The sequence below is a fragment of the Leiobunum rupestre genome, chromosome 2 (assembly GCF_980474605.1).
Source record: "Leiobunum rupestre chromosome 2, qqLeiRupe1.1.hap1, whole genome shotgun sequence".
NCBI classification, from domain to species: Eukaryota; Metazoa; Arthropoda; class Arachnida; order Opiliones; family Sclerosomatidae; genus Leiobunum; species Leiobunum rupestre.
The window spans coordinates 17,194,017-17,204,530 of record NC_143385.1 but is presented as its reverse complement, the minus strand read 5'-3'; positions in this window follow the sequence as shown (position 1 = coordinate 17,204,530).

The window sequence follows — 10,514 nt, the reverse complement described above, 5'->3', positions numbered from 1 at the left end:
TCTCCAAAGGAAAATTTGTAAGGGAAGTTCTCCAAAGGAAAATTCCTGCGCGTTGGCCGTTAAGGCTGGTTCACACGGGCAGTGTTTTCCTGATTTTCTCTATTTTCTCGTTTTACCACCTTTTCCCGTTGTTCTGGCGCACGGGAAAACGACTGTACACACGGACCAAATTTAACGGATTTTTCCGCCGTCAGCGCTGCCGGTGAACGAGAAAACGGAGAAAAAAATGTTGAAATATCTCTACTTTATTTTCCCGGTTTTTGAAGCTCTTTGAGTTCGACTAATCAGCGAGCGTTTCGCTGTCACGTGATATAAGGAGCGATTTTGAAAGTCTTAAAAAGTAGGCTTAAGAATTTTTGCGTCTACCACGTGACGGCATAACGATCGCTGACTGGTCGAGCCCAACGCCCCTCAAAAAAAGGTAATCCGTTTCCTCGTTCCCCGGCAGCGCTCACTGTGATAAAATCCGGCAAATTTTGTCCGTGTGTACAGTCATGTTCCTGTGCGCCAGAACCACGGGAAAAGGCGGTAAAACTAGAAAATATAGAAACCCAGGAAAACACTGCCTGTGTGAACCAGGCTTTACTCTCACAATAAATTTTAAAATAAAACCAAACACTAATACCGGCACATTATTTGAACATATCCAACACACGTTAACGGTAATAGTGAGTGTAGGGAGCTGTTGGCTCGCGTGGCATGCAGGGCTTACCACCACCCTCCTACGCAATTTAACCCGTCCACCCGAATAAATGGCATTAAAAGTCTCCTGATGATTTAGGCCTTAGGTGGGGCCTTGGGTATTAGCCTAGCTGATTATTCTTTTTCGTCTTCTAATGCAGTATGGCTTCCTAACATCCGTCCGTATTAGGGAAACATGCGCAGATGGACCCCTACGCAAGCTTTTCACTGACAAATACACTTTTCGTATTTTTTATATATCAAATTAAGATCAATTAACAGGGCCTAATTCCGCGGGAAATTTAGACATATTTCTGTAGTTCTAAAAGTTAGTGCTACTCAATTATTTTCAGTGTGGATGTTATTTTGGAAAGTGCTAATTTTTCAAAAAGAGACACGTATTTAAACAATATTATACAAAATTCGCTTAATTTTGTATTGTTCTAAAAATTCATTTAAATAGACACAGTCATGAGTTAAACTATATAACGTGGTTCATACTAGCCTTTGAGAACCGTTTTCGACCGTTTTGAAATGGTCAACTTGACATTTTTTTTAATTTTTTGATGTCATAGATATTACAATAATGTACCCTGATAACCCTGGTTAATAAGCCATTTACATATTTTTTCTTGGATATAGTTATATTTATTCAATTTTTAATATGAGGATCTAGATAATTATAAAGCTTTGGACCTCAGTACAAAAAATATTTTTGACCTATAGATTTAGACATTCTTTCTACCGTTAAATATCCCCCAGAGTAGAACGAGTATTAGCCACTACGATAGAGTGATCGTTGAAAATTTAAATTATACTTTTCAAAATTAATTTTGATTTCTCAAATCGATCGAAAACGGTTCTTAAAGTCTCTAGTGTGAACGCGACCCAAACTGAAACTGTGAAGCTCGCGTTGAGAAAATCACTGCCAACCCAATCTAAATTTGCCAACCCTAACCCAACCGTTACCCATTCCAACCTAATCTAACGAACCCTAACTCAACCCTCCCCAATCTTATCTAATTTGACCCACGCTAACTCAACCCTAGCCCAACTCAATCTAATTTAGCTACCCCTGACTCTAATCTCACCCCAAACAATCTAAATTTGGCCAACCATAACTCAAACGTTCATAAATCATACGATATATATTTTGTAGACGTTGTTAATTTGAAACATATTTGGCAATAGAATTTTAAATTTACTACACCAAAAGTGTTTTAAGTAGTTTCGGGAAATCTTAGTTATCCTCAAAATCTGGCTTCATCAATTAAAGTATTTAAGTTGATTCGCTACATTGACTATCGATAAACCGACTTTACCTCGTATTTGGCGTTGAATGATCGCCTACTTGATGAAATGCTCTTACGCAAAAACGTCTATCCAGTTTGAAACTTAGAAAGCGTAATGATTTTCTATGTATGTGTTCTGTTATTAATATACACTGAACACAACTGGTTGTAATGGTGTAATACAAAATCCACACATGAAAGTAATTCGTAGCAGATATTAAAATTGAGTCTTTAGTTCAGGGCCCCTGGGAACATCAATCACGTACTCTCGTAACCAGGCCCCCAATAGAACGGAAGCGGGTATAAATTACCAGGAACCGTGCTGCCTGGGGTTTTAACCCCATTACCAATTTCTCCCCGAAAACCTATAATTATCTTTAGTCATAATGCGGCTGCCCCATGGCAAAACCTTATAACCAACAAATTTTTGAAAAATTAGATTTTTACGCATCAGTATTACTAAGGCATGTACGAAAGTATTGTAAAAGGTTCAGGTAAAAGTCAAAAATATTTAACTATTTATGACTTTAAAAATGGTTTTGGATTTTATAATTTTCGCATTAAAAACCACGTTAAAATCTTATAACTTAGGTTTTGAAAAAGTCAAATATCTCAAAATTACGATCGTGTTGGTTAAAAGGTTTTGCCATGGGACAGCCGAATGGCGCTCTTGGGGCTCGGAATAGATTAACTTTGGCTCGGATCCGCTGTCGGTGGTTCTGTTATATTGATGTATTTTTTCATCCAAAAAAAATAATTAATTGAAATGAAATTAAATAATCGTTATTATTTATTATATATTTTGATCAAATGATTTTATCAAAAATTGGACTGGTGATAAAAGTTTTATCAAACCTCACAGTGCAAGAATTGATTAAATTTGGATCAAAGTTTGATAAAAAATATTTGATTAAATTATATTTGGATAAATAACACTTCTTTTAATCAACCATTTTCGTAAGGGATATATTTCTAAAGAAATTTGTATATCATTTAGTGTAAAAATGTATCAAATTTTGATATGTTATTTTAGCAAGGAAAAGATTAGAAAATACCGATCATATGATATTTCATCAAAAAAGATTAATAAAATGTGATGGAAAGTTATTTGAGCAAGAAAACGTTGATCAAATTCTGATCAAAGGTTATTTGATCAAATGAACATTTTCAAACTTTATCTAATTATATTTGTTCATATTGAAATTTATTATTTCTGAACCAATGACATTTAAAAATTGTAGAATAAAGTTTTATTTAATTATATTTAAATCAAATACCACTTCTTTTGATGATATTTTGGTCAAACTTCAAAATTTTACCAACCATTCTCGAAAGGGTCGACGTTATCCGAAATTAGAAATATACACATTCTTAGTATAATTAACCCTCGACATATCACCATTAATGAGTTTAGAGTAGTTCAATAAGAATTCACGTACTCATGTCACCATGCGTTTGCCGATCGTAATGTAATTTTGGATACTTGATTATATGCTTACCAAACTAAGATTGTTAGATTATTAAGTTAAGATAGTAATAAATTAATTTCTTGGCAAGATTTTGAAGCAAACCCTAACAGCCCGAAGATGCTGAATAACGAAGAATGGAATAACGTGGAAACTGAATAACGTGGAAAATGTTAAAACTGGTTTTAACATTTTCCACGTTATTCATTTTCCACGTATTAACTATAGTTTATTCAATGCTGTTTAAATAAGTTCATCAATACTCTTTTACAAGAATGTCTGGTGAATTCCATTGATTACCAGTGATTTAGGCGAAATACATTGATTATCAGTGATTGCTGTTGAATTCCATTGATTACCAGTAATTTCCTGTAAATTCCATTGATAACGAGGGATTTTTGGTGAATTCCATTGATTACCAGGGATTTTTGGTGAATTCCATTGATTACCAGTAATTTCCTGTAAATTCCATTGATAACGAGGGATTTTTGGTAAATTCCATTGATTATCAGGGATGTCTGGTGAATTCCATTGACTACCAGTGATTTCCTGTAAATTCCATTGATTACCAGGGGTTTTTGGTGAATTCCATTGATTACCAGTAATTTCCTGTAAATTCCATTGATAACGAGGGATTTTTGGTGAATTCCATTGATTACCAGGGATTTTTGGTGAATTCCTTTGATTACCAGTAATTTCCTGTAAATTCCATTGATAACGAGGGATTTTTGGTAAATTCCATTGATTATCATGGATTTCTGGTGAATTCCATTGACTACCAGTCATTTCCTGTAAATTCCATTGATTACCAGGGATTTCCTGTAAATTCCATTGATAACGAGGGATTTTTGGTGAATTCCATTGATTACCAGGGATTTTTCGTGAATTCCATTGATTACCAGTAATTTCCTGTAAATTCCATTGATAACGAGGGATTTTTGGTAAATTCCATTGATTATCAGGGATTTCTGGTGAATTCTATTGACTACCAGTGATTTCCTGTAAATTTCATTGATTACCAGGGATTTTTGGTGAATTCCATTGATTACCAGTAATTTCCTGTAAATTCCATTGATTACCAGTAATTTCCTGTAAATTCCATTGATAACGAGGGATTTTTGGTGAATTCCATTGATTACCAGATATTTCCTGTAAATTCCATTGATTACCAGGGATTTCCTGTTAATTCCATTGATTACAAGTGATTTCTTCTGAATACTACTGATTTTCGATTTCAAATAATTTATTACTCGAAAGTTCGTACATCATGATGTGATAAAATATTTGTAAATTATTGGAAGTATATGTAAAATGGGTATTTAAAATTTTGCCAGGATTTCCAAAAAAATTGTCCATAACGTTCTACGGTCTAACTCATTTTTTTGGAATTTTTGTATGCTCATAAACATATCATTCAACTGGTATATGTTTTGTTTCTGACAAATGAAGTTTTTATAATTGCACAGTTTTTCTCCTTCAAATCCACTGTCACGTGTTAAAAGTGTAATTACAAGATTAGTGTTCATCTCCCTCTAGTGGAGCTTTTATTCGCATGAAAAAATTTAACTTAGCAGGAAGAAAAATAATGAAAGGCGAAATACATATAAAGTTTCTTAAAATTATTGCATTGACGACAAATAATTTCAGACCTGAAATTTCTACTTATTAGATGTCTAGCCTATGCTAAAGCGTAGTCATGTATGGTGGTATGTATACTTTTTAAATTCTGTACCCCTCGAACCAAAACCTGGTTAATGTAAATTTTGAGACGTGATGCAGTGTACATTTTAATTCCTTTAGTGGATACTTCCTTGGCAAGATATCCATTTATCAACGTCTGGTAGAAGTGAATAGGCATACATAAATCGTGATAGAGAGCGCCTGCATCAGCTCCAGCCAGGCCAGTCCACCCACTTCATCGATCGATAGAAAATCGAATTTTCTGCGCTCGTCACGCAGCCCCATCTATTGAGTGAAAACAGAAGTCAGTCGGGAAAAAGCGCCGAACACGTTTTTCAAATCCTTTTTTTTTATCCTTTTATGTCAAACTTGAATAAGAACCTTCATTTTTTTGGATTCAAATTTTTTTTTTTTTCCCACAAGTCCACTTTTGGTATTTCGGCGAAAGTCGCCCGTCTACCTTTCGATTTCGTGGACTCCTCAGCCCTCCCTTCCCCCCCCCCCATACCCCCCTGGTGGCGGAGGTCAGATTTGGGGAAATCATTCGGAGGGAAAAGCCTCTTTGGTTGAGTCCGTTTTCGCGTCTTCGGAGGCAGAGATAGGCCAGGTCGTGGACTCGAAGGACCTCCGCATTCCGCTACGCCCTGGAGGATCAGTTGCTTCATACTGTCATTGGAAACGCGTATTAACTTCGATTATTTGACGTTGTTTAATGAACGTTGAACATTTTGTGTTGCGAGTGACTTAATGCTGGCTTCGTTGCAACGTATATTTCCACTAGAGTCGCGTTAATCAGTGTTGTAACTGCGCGTAGTTAGTGATGATTTCACTCTTGATTCGCTGCAGCAGCAAGTCTTCTCTTCGCGGATGTTTCAACCGAGAGAGTCGGGTATGTGCTCATTTTCTTTTAATCATAAAAACATATTTTTGGGAGAAACCGATTCAAATGTGTTATATTTAATCTAATTACAATTTACGAAAAATTCTACTTCATTCCAATTTGTTAAAAAATCATTTGATCGAAAAAATCAGATGTCTTGATTCTATTTAGATACCAATATGAACGTTTGATCAAGTTATTTTCGTCGGAGGGACTAATGGTAAAAGTTTAAAATATTGATTATACCTGGAGTATTAAAATGATCATGTACTCAAGGTAGTTGTTAGTGAACAATAATTCCCAGCCCACCTGCGGAACCATGCACTACATCACTACTGACCAGTTACCTCGTGTATTACTGCGCGTTATGAAAAATATAAATTGCTTAGGGATAATTTTGGTTTTACAAAATCACAATATTATGTATTTGGCTCAGCATTATATCTCCATGTGAAATTGCGTTTCTGGCAAATAACCCTCTTGCCTACATTCCTCAGTTTACCTTTACATCCAAAACGTACTTTTCTACAAGTGTAGGTGGACCTACAAAGAATAAAGCCCACAAAAGATCACATAAAGAAATGCTCCCTGTGATAAGAAGGGGCCCCAAAAATGCCACAGAGATCTTAGTTATGCCACTGATATTAACATGACTAGTATTAAGCAATGGATTATCCTCTTGTAAGTGGAATATTATATATATATATATATATATATATATATCTGATAGTACTAATAGCTATGAGATTCAAAGAATTACAGAAGCGTTCTACAAACAAATTGTCTATATTTACATTTTATGTATTTTCATCTCAACTAAATCCGAAAGTGATTTCTTACTACGATTTCATCAGATTTTGCTGATACTTACCAAGTTACGTTAACCTTATTAATCGTTTTCTAATCTGGGACTGACCTAATATTCCGAGGGGCTAACCACTTCTGTAAATTCTGTTCACCGATTACAGAGAGTATGTAAATTTTGTACACTGATTACCGAATGTCTAATTTCTGTGCACGGATTACGGAGGAAATAAATTATGTACACCGATTACAGAGAGTATGTAAATGTTGTACACCGATTAAAGGGAGTATGTAAATTTTGTACACCGATTACACGGAGTATGTAAATGTTGTACACCGATTACAGGGAGTATGTAAATGTTGTACACCGATTACTGGAAGTATGTAAATTGTGTACACCGTGTACAAAGAGAGTACAGCCTTTGGTAGTACAGGAAAAATGTATCGTTTTTAGTACAATTAAAGCTACAGGCTTGTACACCGACTACGCATGGTAATCAACCCCTCGTAATATTCTTCTGTTTTTGAAATATTATTAAATATTAGTTTTTAAGTGTTGCGAAAATCAATAATACGATGCACCACATAGTTGGGTAAAAGTCGTCCTTGATTAGGTTACCTCATTCAAAATTGGATTAAAGAGATAAAACTTCGGTATATCGTTCAGAATCATGATTCCTGCATTGCTAATAGAGAATTAAAGAATTTTTTGATAAATTTGGCAAACTTGTTGTGTTCCAGTTGGATTACAATAAAATACATTTTATCAAATCGTTCCAAGTGTATGAGGTCCTAATCCTAACTCAAATGGAAATGGTTTAACCGGAATAGAACACTCGTGGTGAGGTATAATAATAATAATAAACAGCTCGCTTCATGTCAAGCCTCTCTATTATATCTTAATTCTTGTAGTTCATTTCACTTTCTACGGCACCAAGTACAATAACCCGCTGAACACCGCTGCAACGCCACTGGAGAAGTGAACGAACACGTAAAAATTAACAGTTCCTGAAAATTGATGACTTTTTAATATCTGGCGATCGAGACATCGTGATATTACTCATTTTCGGAGAGCACCCCTCTCCTCCTTAACAACACTTCGTAGATGTGGATAATCAAGAATATATTTAGTTTGACAAAGAATATGTGGCCGCCACTTTAGCCTCTGTTTTCATTATTCCCGGGTGATAGTCTCCACCCACATGGTGAGAGAGAGAGAGAGGGAGAGAGAGAGATAGCTTGCGATCGTTCCGGAGTGTCTTCCCCTCTTACCGAGAAATGGGATAATATTACACGAGGAAAGGTGGAGGGGCGTGGTTTACATTTCGGGTATCACGAGGCGGACAGGATGCTACCCAGATATTCTCTGTTAACATGAGTAATTCGTTGAAATGAATATTTCTCCTAAATGTGATGGAAACACCTCTTTCCCTCGATCTACCCCAGAGGTACCAAATGCCCCCAGCTATTACGTTTTCACTATATGCAGGATGTTTTAGTGTGGCCAAGACTTTTTCCAAAAATTTCTTTTTGTTAGAAATTAGAATTTCTAAGGAAATTAAATATTTTAAAGGCCAAAATATTTTCCGAAAAATTTTATTGTTAGAAATTTTAATTTCTTAGGAAATGATTTTAAATTTTTAGTGAAATATTAACCTTAGTATTTCTTCAAATAATTTATTTAACTTCTATCTTCTAGATCAATTTTTAAAATGAGAAAGCTGAGTGAAAACAAAACCAAAAATCACTTTGAAATTACACCTGAAATAAGCAACTTGAAAGATGAACCAGTTGCTAAATTAAACTTTAGTTCATAAATGGGAACTGTAACAAATAGACCATGATATATTGGAGAAATAAACAGCTCTATTAACATGTCACTAGGAAGTTTACAAATTTTGTTTATTAGCTAAATTGATTTTGCTAATTTTAAAATAATGAAACAAATTTCACAATGGAAAAAATGTTTTAAGGAATTATGTTCCACGCTAAATAGAGCTCGGGGAAACGGATAAATTAACCTCCGAAGATTCAATTAATCATAAAAAAATCGTTTAACTGTTTATTTAAGGATATTATTCGCGACTATTGTATGATTTAAGTTTTAATTCGGATAATTTTCAGAAATGGATATAAAAGAAATTAACGGGAATTTACTATCCGAACGCCCAGCCCTGACGCTTAATTGCCAAAATATTTAACACAAAAATATTAAAAGTACCAGAAATAAATAGGTTTCGCCAAAATTACTGGTTTAATCAAAATCTTACACCCTGTATAGCCGTAAAGAGTCATAAATGATGATACACCTACAGCTATATCGTCTCGATTACGTCGAGCTGTAATTATTCAATATTAATAATATAAACCATAACCTATCTCACGAGGAAACTACTATTTTAGTTGCCCAAAACGCCCTGTTTGTAAGGCAGTGCTCGCCTCGTGTTTGGGTTGCGTGAAACAAATATGAAGCTACCGCTTGACGCGCTTGTTTGATAACGAAATCATGATAACTGTAGGTTCATTTATTATATCACTCTACAACATGGGCGTCTCAATGTGTGTGTGGATAAATCGTGGTGAACCGTCGGTGCGTTGACTGCCGATATTTTATTCCTGATTGAAATCGCTCTGACAGGAGAACGAAGCTCATTTCGAAGATAAATTTAAATTTAAAAATTTCCTCCATATAATGTGTTCGATTATGTGGAAATATTACGTATAATGATGAAATATAAGATTTCGTTTAAAGGGATACTGAAAACTTTAATCACCTGTCTACTGAGTCATACGGGGATAAAAGAATTACATTCATTACTGTTAACAGATTGAAGGGCCACATAATTCCTTATGAAATTCAGCCCAAATTTCAGCTAGATCCTCCCATTCTGAACCTCTTTGGCTAATCAAGCGAGGTTTATTATTACGCTTCAAAAACATTTTGGAATCGAGTATGCGTACCAAGATAACTGTCGTAGTTTTACATAATTTCTGAGCGAGACCCTTTAACTTTGGTACAATCAGCGCATTTCCGTTTAATGTTTTGTTGTAATTTTTCCGTATTATAGCAATAACTGCCTTTATTTTCATCTCCGTCGATACTGACATCGCTAGGTTCTTCAGATGGTAGGGTGGCGGAGTGGTTAGCACTTTCACCTCGCCCAAAAAGCAACTGGGTTCTGTCCCAGCTTATGGCACTGGGTGGCAACTGGGAACAACTCCTTCCGCCCATTCCTAACCCACTAGTTTAACGGCTTTATTCTCGAGTTCTTCGTCTTCACAATTTCATAAGGACTTGCTGAGAGTAATGGTGAACTGGTGGTTCACGTGGAATGAAGGGCTTGCCTCCACCCTCCAACGCGTTCTTGGATTTTAGGGCGTTAATTGTCGCATTGTCTTCTTTACGTATTCAATAGGCCTTTTTATAACATTATTAGCCTAGCTGATTATTATTATTACATTCCTAATGCCATCTAAAGGCGGAAATCGGTACTAAATGCGTTGTTCAAACTGAACAAAATGCATTTTTAGATATGTAAAAGGAGCACCCTTAAATATGTTATTTAATAATTGCGGTACTTTGAAGTTAGTAGAATTCCTCCTAACTACTAAAATCGGTACTAAAACAAACGAACGGAATTTTTAGTTAGGTAAAAGAAACAACCGAAAATATTTATTGCAATACGTTTATTGCAGCACATTAAAATGTGT